Genomic DNA, 13056 nt, shown 5'->3' on the forward strand with positions numbered 1-13056 from the left:
TGCTTTTAGCAAAAGTTATTACTTTTTTTCCAACAGCATGAAAGTGCAATGCAAATCCAAATCTTAGTGTGCTGAGCTTTCACAAGAATAAATGCGACTCCGAAAAGAGGCGTATGGCACGAGCGTCCACCTTGTTCAGCATTCGGATTCTACCGATGCATCCCAAAATGCACACCCCTATTTGAAGCTATGGCTATGTAGTTTTGTAAAACTAACGGTCAGTTTAAGTAAAGTGTGCCATAGTGAAAACTTTAGGATACAAATATGTAAATATTTAGGAGTGTCTACATTTTTACTAGCCCCTTAAGTGCTGAGTCATTTCGCACCCCTGTGCTGAGCTGTTTTGAAGTTTTTAGATGGTGCTTAGATTTAACCCCTTCATGCCAGGGTGCAAGTGCTATTTATTCACGCCAGGTGATCACTGTTACCAAAGTGATCACCTGGCTACTAAAACCTATATAAGGAGCTTTATTTTAAAGAGGGATCCATGGGCTTTAAAGCAGGGGGTCTTGGATGTATCTAGGCTTTTTATGACGTATTAGAAGTGCATACCCCCCAACTGTTCTAATTTTCGCGGGACAGTCCTGATTTTAGGGGTCTGTCCCCCTGTCCCGGGTTGCTAGCCATCTGTCCCGATTTGCCCCATGCATTAAAAAAAAAAAAAAAAATTAATTCTATTGGGCCCATACTCAGAAGCAGCTGGCTTTGCTCTCACAAGTTTAGATACCTGTTAGATTCCCTGTGGAAAAGGAATGGTGTGTGGGTTAAGCAGGAGTAAGAAGGCTGTATACACTCTGACCTCAGGTAATGGTGACCTCTCTAACCTACCTCTGGTAGTGATGATGTCTGACCCCTGGTGATAATACTAGCATGCCTTCAGTTTTATACAATGAGCAGTGCTAATACCAGGGTAATGAAAAGTGGCAGCCGCAGACTGCCAGCTAATGTGTCTGCCAACCCCAGGACCCCATACAATGAATTACAGATACCCATATATGATGTAGTGTGTGTGTCTATCTGTATCCATAACTGTGTCTGTGTATCTGTATGTATAAGTTTATGCTATGTATTGTGTGTGTGTCTGCATGTATAAATGTAAGCTATGTAGTGTGTGTGTATCTGCATGTACACTGTGTGCAGAATTATTAGGCAAATGAGTATTTTGACCACATCATCCTCTTTATGCATGTTGTCTTACTCCAAGCTGTATAGGCTCGAAAGCCTACTACCAATTAAGCATATTAGGTGATGTGCATCTCTGTAATGAGAAGGGGTGTGGTCTAATGACATCAACACCCTATATCAGGTGTGCATAATTATTAGGCAACTTCCTTTCCTTTGGCAAAATGGGTCAAAATAAGGACTTGACAGGCTCAGAAAAGTAAAAAATAGTGAGATATCTTGCAGAGGGATGCAGCACTCTTAAAATTGCAAAGCTTCTGAAGCGTGATCATCGAACAATCAAGCATTTCATTCAAAATAGTCAACAGGGTCGCAAGAAGCGTGTGGAAAAACCAAGGCGCAAAATAACTGCCCATGAACTGAGAAAAGTCAAGCGTGCAGCTGCCAAGATGCCACTTGCCACCAGTTTGGCCATATTTCAGAGCTGCAACATCACTGGAGTGCCCAAAAGCACAAGGTGTGCAATACTCAGAGACATGGCCAAGGTAAGAAAGGCTGAAAGACGACCACCACTGAACAAGACACACAAGCTGAAACGTCAAGACTGGGCCAAGAAATATCTCAAGACTGATTTTTCTAAGGTTTTATGGACTGATGAAATGAGAGTGAGTCTTGATGGGCCAGATGGATGGGCCCGTGGCTGGATTGGTAAAGGGCAGAGAGCTCCAGTCCGACTCAGACGCCAGCAAGGTGGAGGTGGAGTACTGGTTTGGGCTGGTATCATCAAAGATGAGCTTGTGGGGCCTTTTCGGGTTGAGGATGGAGTCAAGCTCAACTCCCAGTCCTACTGCCAGTTTCTGGAAGACACCTTCTTCAAGCAGTGGTACAGAAAGAAGCCTGCATCCTTCAAGAAAAACATGATTTTCATGCAGGACAATGCTCCATCACACGCGTCCAAGTACTCCACAGCGTGGCTGGCAAGAAAGGGTATAAAAGAAGAAAATCTAATGACATGGCCTCCTTGTTCACCTGATCTGAACCCCATTGAGAACCTGTGGTCCATCATCAAATGTGAGATTTACAAGGAGGGAAAACAGTACACCTCTCTGAACAGTGTCTGGGAGGCTGTGGTTGCTGCTGCACGCAATGTTGATGGTGAACAGATCAAAACACTGACAGAATCCATGGATGGCAGGCTTTTGAGTGTCCTTGCAAAGAAAGGTGGCTATATTGGTCACTGATTTGTTTTTGTTTTGTTTTTGAATGTCAGAAATGTATATTTGTGAATGTTGAGATGTTATATTGGTTTCACTAGTAAAAATAAATAATTGAAATGGGTATATATTTGTTTTTTGTTAAGTTGCCTAATAATTATGCACAGTAATAGTCACCTGCACACACAGATATCCCCCTAAAATAGCTATAACTAAAAACAAACTAAAAACTACTTTCAAAACTATTCAGCTTTGATATTAATGAGTTTTTTTTGGGTTCATTGAGAACATGGTTGTTCAATAATAAAATTAATCCTCAAAAATACAACTTGCCTAATAATTCTGCACTCCCTGTATAAGTATATGCTATGTAGTGTGTGTGTATCTGCATGTGTAAGTGTATGTTATGTAGTGTGTGTGTATCTGCATGTATAAGTTATGTAGTGTGTGTGTATCTGCATGTGTAAGTGTATGCTATGTAGTGTGCTACTGTGCCTTTTTGCTGACTTTAAAGGCCAGAATCTAGAATATTAATGGGGAATGCAGAGAGCAGTTTTAAAGAATTTATTATTAAATGTCCAATTAAGATAAAAATATTTAGCAATGTCTTTGCAAAGGCTAATTAAATACATAGCTCGCATAGCCCTACCAGTGGTTTGGGCTTGTGTTTGATTTGCTGCCTAAGTGTATTAAAATATATGACTTTATTTAGAATTTTATTTATATTACTTTAATCTTATGATTTTTGAAATGTTGGGAGGTATGGAAGTGTCTAGAAACCCCATCCTGCAAAAGTGTGTGTGGTTTTACATTTTACGCTTTAACGCTGCACAACGCCAACAAAAGTAGGACATTCCAAGCTGTCCTCACAGCATACCTCCCAACATTTCAAAATTCAAAAGAGCTTAGAGGGATACACACCCCCGCTGCAAAAAATTGAAATGTGGTGGGCAGGAGCAGGGGCGGGGCTTAGAAAATCATAAGACCAAAGTAATATAAATAAAATTATAAATAAAGTCATATCTTTTAATACTCTTAGGCAGCAAATCATACACAAGCTCAAACCACTGGTATAGCTATGTGAGCTCTGTATTTAATTAACCTTTGCAGAGACAGTGCTAAATATTTTTATCTTAATTGGACATTTAATAATAGATTCTTTAAAACTGCTCTCTGCAATCCCCATTAATATTCTAGATTCTGGCCTTTAAAATTAGCAAAAATGCACAGTAACACACTACATAGCATATACTTATACATGCACATACACACACACTACATAGCATACACTTACACATGCAGATACACACACACTACATAGCATACACTTACACATGCAGATACACACACTACATTGCATACACTTATACAGGCATATACACATACTTATACATACAGATACACACACACACACTACACAGCATACACTTATACATGCAGATACACACACACACTTATACATCCAGATACACACTACACAGCATACACTTATACATGCAGATACACACACACACTACATAGCATACACGTATACATGCAGATACACACTTATACATACAGATACACACACACACACTACATAGCTTACACTTATGCATACAGATACACACACACACTACATAGCATACACTTATACATACAGATACACACACACAACATTGCATACACTTACACATGCAGACACACACTACATATCATACACTTATACAGGCAGATACACACACACTACATTGCATACACGTATACATACAGATACACACACACACTACATAACATACACTTATACATGCAGATACGCACACACCTACTACATAGAATACACTTATACATGCAGATACACACACACTACATAGCATACACTTATACATGCAGATACACAGACACACTACATAGTATACACTTATGCATGTAGATACGCACACTTCATAGCTTACATTTATACATGCAGACACACACACAACATTGCATACACTTACACATGCAGACACACACTACATATCATACACTTATACAGGCAGATACACACACACTACATTGCATACACGTATACATACAGATACACACACACACTACATAACATACACTTATACATGCAGATACGCACACACCTACTACATAGAATACACTTATACATGCAGATACACACACACTACATAGCATACACTTATACATGCAGATACACAGACACACTACATAGTATACACTTATGCATGTAGATACGCACACTACACTGCTTACACTTATACATGCAGATACACACACACACTTATACATACATATAAGTACTTATATTTACATACTCTGTTAGCGATATGCTTTCCTAACAGCTAGGGTGAGTGTATTGCTTTTTTTTACAAAACGATGAGAGAAACTCATGTTTATTTTTAGTGATGGTAAATCCTAGCTTTTGTAATATGCTTGGATTTACCATCACTTTAAAGGGACAGTCTAGTCCAAAATAAACTTTCATGATTCAAATAGGGCATGTAATTTTAAACAACGTTCCAATTTACTTTTAACACCAATTTTGCTTTGTTCTCTTGGTATTGTTAGTTGAAAGCTAAACCTAGGTAGGCTCATATGCTAATTTCCTAGACCTTGAAGGCCACCTCTATTCTGAAAGCATTTTGACAGTTTTTCAGCACTAGAGAGCAATTAGTTTATGTGTGTCATATAGATAACATTGAGCTCATGCATGTGAAGTTACCTAGGAGCCAGCACTGATTGACTAAAATGCAAGTCTGTCAAAATAACTGAAATAAGGGGAGTTTGTAGAGGCATAGATACAAGTTAATTACAGAGGTAAAATGTGTATTATTATAACTGTGTTGGTTATGCAAAACTGGAGAATTGGTAATAAAGGGATTATCTATCTTTTTAAACAACAAAAATTCTGGTGTTGACTGTCCCTTTAAGGAAACTAAAACGTTAAACTTATCTATTCAATATTTAAACAACTGACATAATTCTAAAAATGTATCTGCATATTATTCTTATATTAATCTTTGATTTAATGTATTATTGCCTATTGCATTTCTTAGTGTTCAGTTTCCCTTTAAATTACATTTAAGGAAAACATTGCTGCTCGTCTTTATTACAAACATGTCTGTTATTTTATATTCTTACATATAGTATAAAATTGTCAACAGTTTTATAATCAATAGAAATCAATGTTTATTTAAACTGAAAACAAAGTGCATTAATAGAAAATAAGAAGTTCAGTTAAAGTAAAAATAAATCATTCAAAACACACATGCGACCATGAAGGGACTCGAACCCTCAATCTTCTGATTCGAAGTCAGACGCCTTATCCATTAGGCCACACGGTCAGTTGATGGGGTTAGACAATGTGAGCCAAGGGGCTACATATCATACTTTGTTCTCTTGGTATTCTTGTTGAAAGGTAGGCTCATATGCTAATTTCTTAAACCTTGAAGGCCGCCTCTAATCTGAAAGCATTTTGACAGTTTTTTTACCACTAGAGGGCAATTAGTTCATGTGTGTCATATAAATAACATTGAGCTCATGCATGTGAAGTTACCTAGGAGCCAGCACTGATTGGCTAAAATGCTCTAAAAAGTCTGTCAAAAGAACTGAAATAAGGGGGCAGTTTGCAGAGACATTGATACAAGGTAATTACAGAGGTAAACATGTATTATTATAACTGTGTTGGTTATGCAAAACTGGCGAATGGGTAATAAAGGGATTATCTATCTTTTTAAACAAACAAACATTCTGGTGTTGACTGTCCCTTTAAGGAAACTAAAACGTTACACTTATCTGTTCAATATTTAAACAACTGACATAATTCTAAAAATGTATCTGCATATTATTCTTATATTAATCTTTGATTTAATGAATTATTGTCTATTGTATTTCTTAGTGTTTAGTTTCCCTTTAAATTACATTTTAGGAAAACTTTGCTGCTCGTCTTTACATGTCTATTATTTTATATTCTTACATATAGTATAACATTGTCAACAGTTTAATAATCAATAGAAATCAATGTTTATTTAAACTGAAAACAAAGTGCATTAAAAGAAAATAAGAAGTTCAGTTAAAGTAAAAAATATATCATTCAAAACACAGATGCGACCATGAAGGGACTCGAACCCTCAATCTTCTGATTCGAAGTCAGACGCCTTATCCATTAGGCCACACGGTCAGTTGATGCCAGCAGATTTAGTTAGTCATCCGGCTACAAATCATGCATATATACTCAACATCAATTTACTCACGAGATAAGTTTCACTTAAAGGACCAGTCAACACTGTAGATTTGAATAATCAACAAATGCAAGATAACAAGACAATGCAATAGTTCTTAGTCTGAACTTCAAATGAGTAGTAGATTTTTTTTCTGACAATTTTAAAAGTTATGTCTTTTTCCTCTCCCCCTGTACCATGTGACAGCCATCAGCCAATCACAAATGCATACACGTACCATGTGACAGCAATCAGCCATTCACAAATGCATACACACTTATTCTTGCACATGCTCAGTAGGAGCTGGTGACTCAAAAAGTTTAAATATAAAAAGACTGTACATTTTGTTAATGGAAGTAAATTGGAAAGTTGTTTAAAATTGCATGCTCTATCTGAATAATGAAAGTTTAATTTAAACAACTAACACATTTAAAAATGTATATGTATATTATTCTTATTTTGTAAAAACAATATACTAGTAGTAAAAACAAAACTAAAAAATATTCTATTAACACAATTAATGGGATTGAACTAATGGGTAGTGATAAAAGTAAGAATAGTTTCAATGGATGTATGATTATGGACATGTATGATACAGATAAAAAAGAAATAATAAAGACCTTAAATAAACATATATTAAGAAATGAACAACTGTTGAAAGAAGATGGTTCTTTCAATAATGAGGTCATTTGTAGAAAAGCTAAAAGTCTGAAATGCATCCTATGTCCTTCAGATATCACTGAAAAGTTAGAAAGGTGGAAAAGAAACACACCTGGTGATACTAGCAATGATTGGGGTTTCTTAGAGCCACCAATAGGTTTGCATCAATGCAGAAGATGCGAATATTGCCAACATTGCCCCAAAAAAGGAATAACATTTAATGATCCATCCTTATCGAATACATTTAAAATTAGACAGTTTATTCACTGTGAAACAAAAATTGTTATCAACATGTTGAAGTGTACTTGTGGACTTTATTATATAGGTCGTACCACTAGACCATTCAGAAACATGGGAGGAATGCGGACAATTTATCCATCTATGGGATTGAACACGTAAGAAGACAGAAAAAGAACCCTTATTTAATGTGAATCTTTTTGGATTGTACTTTATATTCAGAAGTGCAAATTTGTTGGACTACAAGAGACTTATTTTGTAAGAGAAGAGAACTATGTAAGATTTTAAACTGACATTTTATATCATGTAATGATTTCTGATAAAAATAAAAAATTTAAACAAATTAAAAAATAATAACAATGTATTAGGATGGCTCAATAATTGAAAAAAAGGCAGTTACTAATACAGTATTGCTGTGACTAAATAACTTCCATATACATACAACTAGAAAATCCACATAGAAAAAAGTCTCTGGTGCAATAATAAAATATTATATACACATCCTATGTTCTTTCTGTGATTCAGAACGTATAAACATTTTTGGGATGAACAGAAATTGATGAATAATAATCAATGGATTGCCCTTTCAGGGTTCCTGCTTACACTTTCCTACCTTAATCTGATGAGGTAAGTGCCGCACGGTGTATGGAGAGCCCGTTCAGAGCACCTGGATATCTTCCCTTTCTTGAGGCAAGGTAGAGTTTTCATTCAATAGTGTTAAAGAACATGTAAAAGGGTTACCAATAGTGTAATGTTGTATATTTATTTAGTATAAAAACACTCTGTATACATTTATGCTCACATTCAGAAACCTCAATACAATATGAGGTATTGTTTAAGCCTAATCAATGATCACAATATGCATCATTAGTAATAATTTCCCCAAAGTGCATATGAATTTCAAAGCTGACAATAATCCTGGGTGTTAGCATCCTTATGATACTCCTTAAGCATTTCCAAGGTTACAGCGAGATGCTCCTTCTATTCATCCCAATTTGTTTACATACATTCTGGATCACAGAAATAACTATGGATTATTATTGGACTAGAAAATAAAATTCTATGTGGATTTTATAGTTGTATGTCTATGGAATTGATTTAGTTACAGCAATATTAGTAACTGTGTTTTTTTTATAATTTTTTTTATAAATTATCCATCCTAATACTTTGTTACACATATGATTTGTAGGATAGTGTACCCTGATATATAAACTAGACATTTTTAGTACTGTTATGGACACACTACTAGGTAAACTACTCATTGATATGGCAGGTTCTTGATGTTTTTGTTTGAAAAAGTGTTAAAGCCAGCAAAAAACAGGTGTAATTATGAATAATAATAATAAAAAAAGAATAAAGGAATATTAGTCAATGGTTCAGCAGGATCCAGTTTTTTTTATTATTATTTTTTTTTTTTGGATAGCAAATACTTGACTTTTCCAGGGTATGAATGTCTTTTTGTTTTTTGAACACTGTCTTTAATGTGGGATTGTTTATGTAAATAAGACATTAATCTGACTTGGCAGAGTATTTGCATTTAATATGTAAATCTGGGTATGTTTTGTAATTTATATATACTGTAGATCCAGCAAAATGTAGGTGTTTCTAAATTAAAGTGAAGGTAAACTTCGCCTGATTCGATTAGTGGCAATGTAAATAATTAAAAAATTAGAGGAACTTTAATTCATCATTTTAATTTTTTTAATATATTTACCTAGTTATAAGCGTTTTTGTTAGCAATTTCCAATTGTTTCCAAACAGCCCCTTTTTTTTTTTTTTGGTCCGGTCACATTCTTGAACCGGCCAATAGTGAGTCTGGCCGTTAGGCAGCCGTCATTTGACGTCAGAACATTGTTGAAACTTGTGCGCATGGGTTGGAATTATTTACTTATACTTCCTACCCGGGCTCGCTCCAGTTTATCGCATGCGCAATTGGGAAAGAGACCATCAAACATTGACTCCGTCCTCTATTTCACTCATGCAGGCGCAAATAGAAGAGAAGCCGAGGTGTGCGCATGCGCACTTTGTCCGGCAATCGAGAATGCGCATTTGATGTACGTATAGAGCGGGTGGGACCGCTCTGTACGTAAGAGACTGTAAAATCCGGAAATTGATGGAGGGAGGAGCGAAGACCAGCAAAATACGTAAAAATCTATAGTTATAAATACAATAATACATATTGAAATAATTTAAAAAAAACATAGCGATCACACTATATAGTATCTTAGTAATATAGTAAAGGTGAGAAAACAGGGAAACTTCACTTTAAAAAGACCTGAACCCACCAGGATTGGGAGGGGTTGTAAAAAATATTTGAATCACAAAAGGTCTAGATGTCTGTGTGATGAAAGACTTGTAGGGTGTTTGCTAAAAGGACAACTAAATACAAAATAATTGGAATGATTGACAAATACACAATAAAAATGCAATGACACTTACTTTGAATTTGAAATAATTAGTAGAATATTTTTGTGAAAATTTCAAAGTTAACCCAAATTTCCTTCCCCCTGTATCCTGTGACAACCATCAACCAATCACAAAATGCATATACGTATATACTTAGTGCTTTTGCACATGCTCAGTAGGAAAGTTTTTTTAGTTTGTTTTTTTTTACTTGCATGTTTGATCTGAAACTTTAATTTTTATTTTAGTGGCCCTCTAAGTATACATAAATCTGTCAGCGTCTGGATGTTTTGATGAAAAACATTTGGATAAAGCAGAATTCAGGTGTTTTGGTGAAATAAAAGACTGATTCAGCTATGGGGTACAAAAAATATTCTCAAACATTTATATTATAAAATGTATCTATTTCTTTCTCATGGTATCCTATGTTGAAGCTTAGCATCACCATAAGTACATACTGAGGTAGGCTCACATACTGAGGTAGGTGTTTAAAACAATGTTTATATTCTCCAGACAGGTCCACAATACAGAGCCTACTTTAGTATGCTCTTGTGGAATGGAGCTATGTTTCTGCAACAGATACCAAGAGAAAGAAAGAGGAACATTTGATTAAAAAAAAAGAAAAATACAAAGAAACCTGTTTAAATGTGATAAGTGAGGTAAATTATTATAATATATATATATATACATACAAAACACAGAAGGTGACTGGATTCTCAGATTGGACCCGGTATACATCCCATGACCCTGCAACATGCTCAGCTCTGGGTGCTATAGCACTCTAAGGAAGCTGTGCTGTCTCCAGAGTCACAGGCAGTTAACCCCAGACAAGCCTGGATGCAAGGCCCATGACAAAATAAATTAATACAACACACAAAGAAAGTCCAGCACTCACTTACAAGCTCTCAGCTAAGATTAAAAGCAAAACTGGAAGAGTTATATATATTTATTAAAAATCATACTCTCTGAATCATTAAATTAAAAAGGTAGCAATTTACCGTACCTTTAATCTTTTTTCCCCTTAAAACTTGTTTGTTGTATACCTTATAAAATATGCTAGATGTAGCTATTCAGGATTGACATTTTTTAGCCTGTGGTACATTGGGGGTACTTGGGCAGTAAGTAAAATGAGCTACAGGGCTTGCCCTCCATTTTGAAAAAAATATTAGCCCTAATGTAGATTCAAATTATGTAAATGATGTATTCTTGATAGGGAAATGTATCATATAAAAGGTAACACTTTTATTAAAATATTAAAAAAAAAAAATACCACTGTGAAATGTGACAGAGTGCCATGATGAACTTTTATAGATTCTTGATTAAATGTGTTAAACTGAATCTCTAAATTAAAAATAGATATCCAGTTCAAATATGTAGGCCATTGTTCATTGGACCAAATTAATATATCAAGATCTAAGATCTCTAGGAGTGTCTGATTTGTTTACTCATATGGATGATATTTATGTAGTGTGGTTAATGGTAATTTCTTAGGAAATATATTTTAACTGTAAAAGTACTTCCTGATGAATAGGTTGAGAAACACTGGCCTAAGGCACTAGACTCAAGTGCCAGTCTCTTCCCTGCCTGAGTGTTCTGGTTAACCATATAAAATCCCATTTTTTATTTTTTTTAGTTTATTTTCTTCAATTTAAAATAAAAATGCTTAAATGATATAAACAACAAAGTGATAATATTTTTCATATAATTATATGATACAATTACAATGAAAGAAAACATGTCCTAACTTAAGACATTTTAACTGCAATATTTATTAAAAAGTTTCTGAAAATGAAAGTCACTTTTTAATATCCATTTAAGGTTTCCTGCAAAGAAAGGAATATAATGTCCAGTTGACGTAAAAAACACACAACTATATATAAAAAAAAAAAACGACCACGAAGGGACTCGAACCCTCAATCTTCTGATTCGAAGTCAGACGCCTTATCCATTAGGCCACGCGGTCAGTAGGTGGTGCACTAAAGTGCTGTGTTAACCATGGAATTAGGTAGCATGCATATTTATTTGACACCAAAATGCTTTAGAGCTGTGTTTTCTTATGTAAACCTATTCAAAATCCTGCATTGACTATGGAGCAAGTTTTCAGTCCATTTTAGTTTTTTCAGACGCGTTATCCATTAGCCCACACAGTCTCCTGTTGCAATATATTTCTGGGCTGTACTAGCCTTTGGGTTAAGAAAGCACACACACAATTGACATCTATATCATCAGGAGACATGGGTTAATCTTAATAAAAAAAAAATTTTAATAATTAAATACACTGATTTTTAAAATAAACTCCTGGGCAGTATTTCCATAAATTATGATCATTTGTGGAATATTATATTTGGCAATATACAATTTTATAGCATTATGTTGCATATGTGTGATAGTTTAGTTTATCCCTTCTTTTTAAGTCATAAAAACACCATACTTGCTCAGGCCTATGACATTGCACATTTATAGAAAACATGTATTTGTTTTATATAATTACTTTAGAATACATATAGTGTTCTTATTTACTCTTTTTTTCTGTCCACTAAAAAAAAATTGAACAAGAAGGAAATTTCTGTACAAAAAAAATTAACAGAACTAATTATTGAAAACAATTCCTTGGCAATTAATCCCTGGGGTTAAGAACTTTTTGCGGAATTGTTTACTTCATAAGGTAGTAGACGTGTGATAATATCCTTTATTACTGAAAAACCTACAATATTATTTTTTTTAAATTAATTTTAATCAGAATTGATTTATTTGCTACTATTTTCCAATTTTAAACAGATTTATTTTATGGATATATTTTTATTCTTGACCAGTATAAAATAAACCTTTTTTACCCTTCAAGTGAAAAATTTCACTTGCCCTAAAAAAAAAAAAATCCCCCTGAGGTATCTATTTGGCATTGATTAAGCAGGTGTTTCTCGTATGTAGGTTATTGAAAATGAGCTTTAAAAAATAAATATAAATATATATATACACACACACACAGTATATATATATATATATATATATATATATATATATATATATATATATATATATATATATATATATATATATATACAAAAGGAAAAAAGGGAGAGAAGCCTGGAACGCCTTAAATTAAAAGTCCAACTTTAATGGTCCAATTTAGAAAAGCTTAACAGAAGTTAGTCAAAGTTGTCTGACATGTTTCGGCCAATGGCCTTAATCTTAGACATGACATAGATTAAGGCCAT

At 34.4% G+C, this 13056-nt stretch overlaps 3 non-coding genes across 3 annotated transcripts; all 3 read right to left on the reverse strand.

Moving 5' to 3' along the window:
- Positions 1–5592: 5592 nt before the first annotated feature.
- Positions 5593–5665, reverse strand: TRNAR-UCG (transfer RNA arginine (anticodon UCG)). The gene has a single exon. It is a non-coding gene; the product is annotated as a tRNA-Arg (tRNA).
- Positions 5666–6428: 763 nt separating this feature from the next.
- Positions 6429–6501, reverse strand: TRNAR-UCG (transfer RNA arginine (anticodon UCG)). Its single transcript has one exon. It is a non-coding gene; the product is annotated as a tRNA-Arg (tRNA).
- A 5230-nt stretch (positions 6502–11731) lies between these two features.
- On the reverse strand, positions 11732–11804 carry TRNAR-UCG (transfer RNA arginine (anticodon UCG)). The gene has a single exon. It is a non-coding gene; the product is annotated as a tRNA-Arg (tRNA).
- Between the last annotated feature and the right edge of the window lie 1252 nt (positions 11805–13056).

The sequence above is a fragment of the Bombina bombina genome, chromosome 1, assembly GCF_027579735.1.
Source record: "Bombina bombina isolate aBomBom1 chromosome 1, aBomBom1.pri, whole genome shotgun sequence".
In the NCBI taxonomy this organism is placed as follows: domain Eukaryota; kingdom Metazoa; phylum Chordata; class Amphibia; order Anura; family Bombinatoridae; genus Bombina; species Bombina bombina.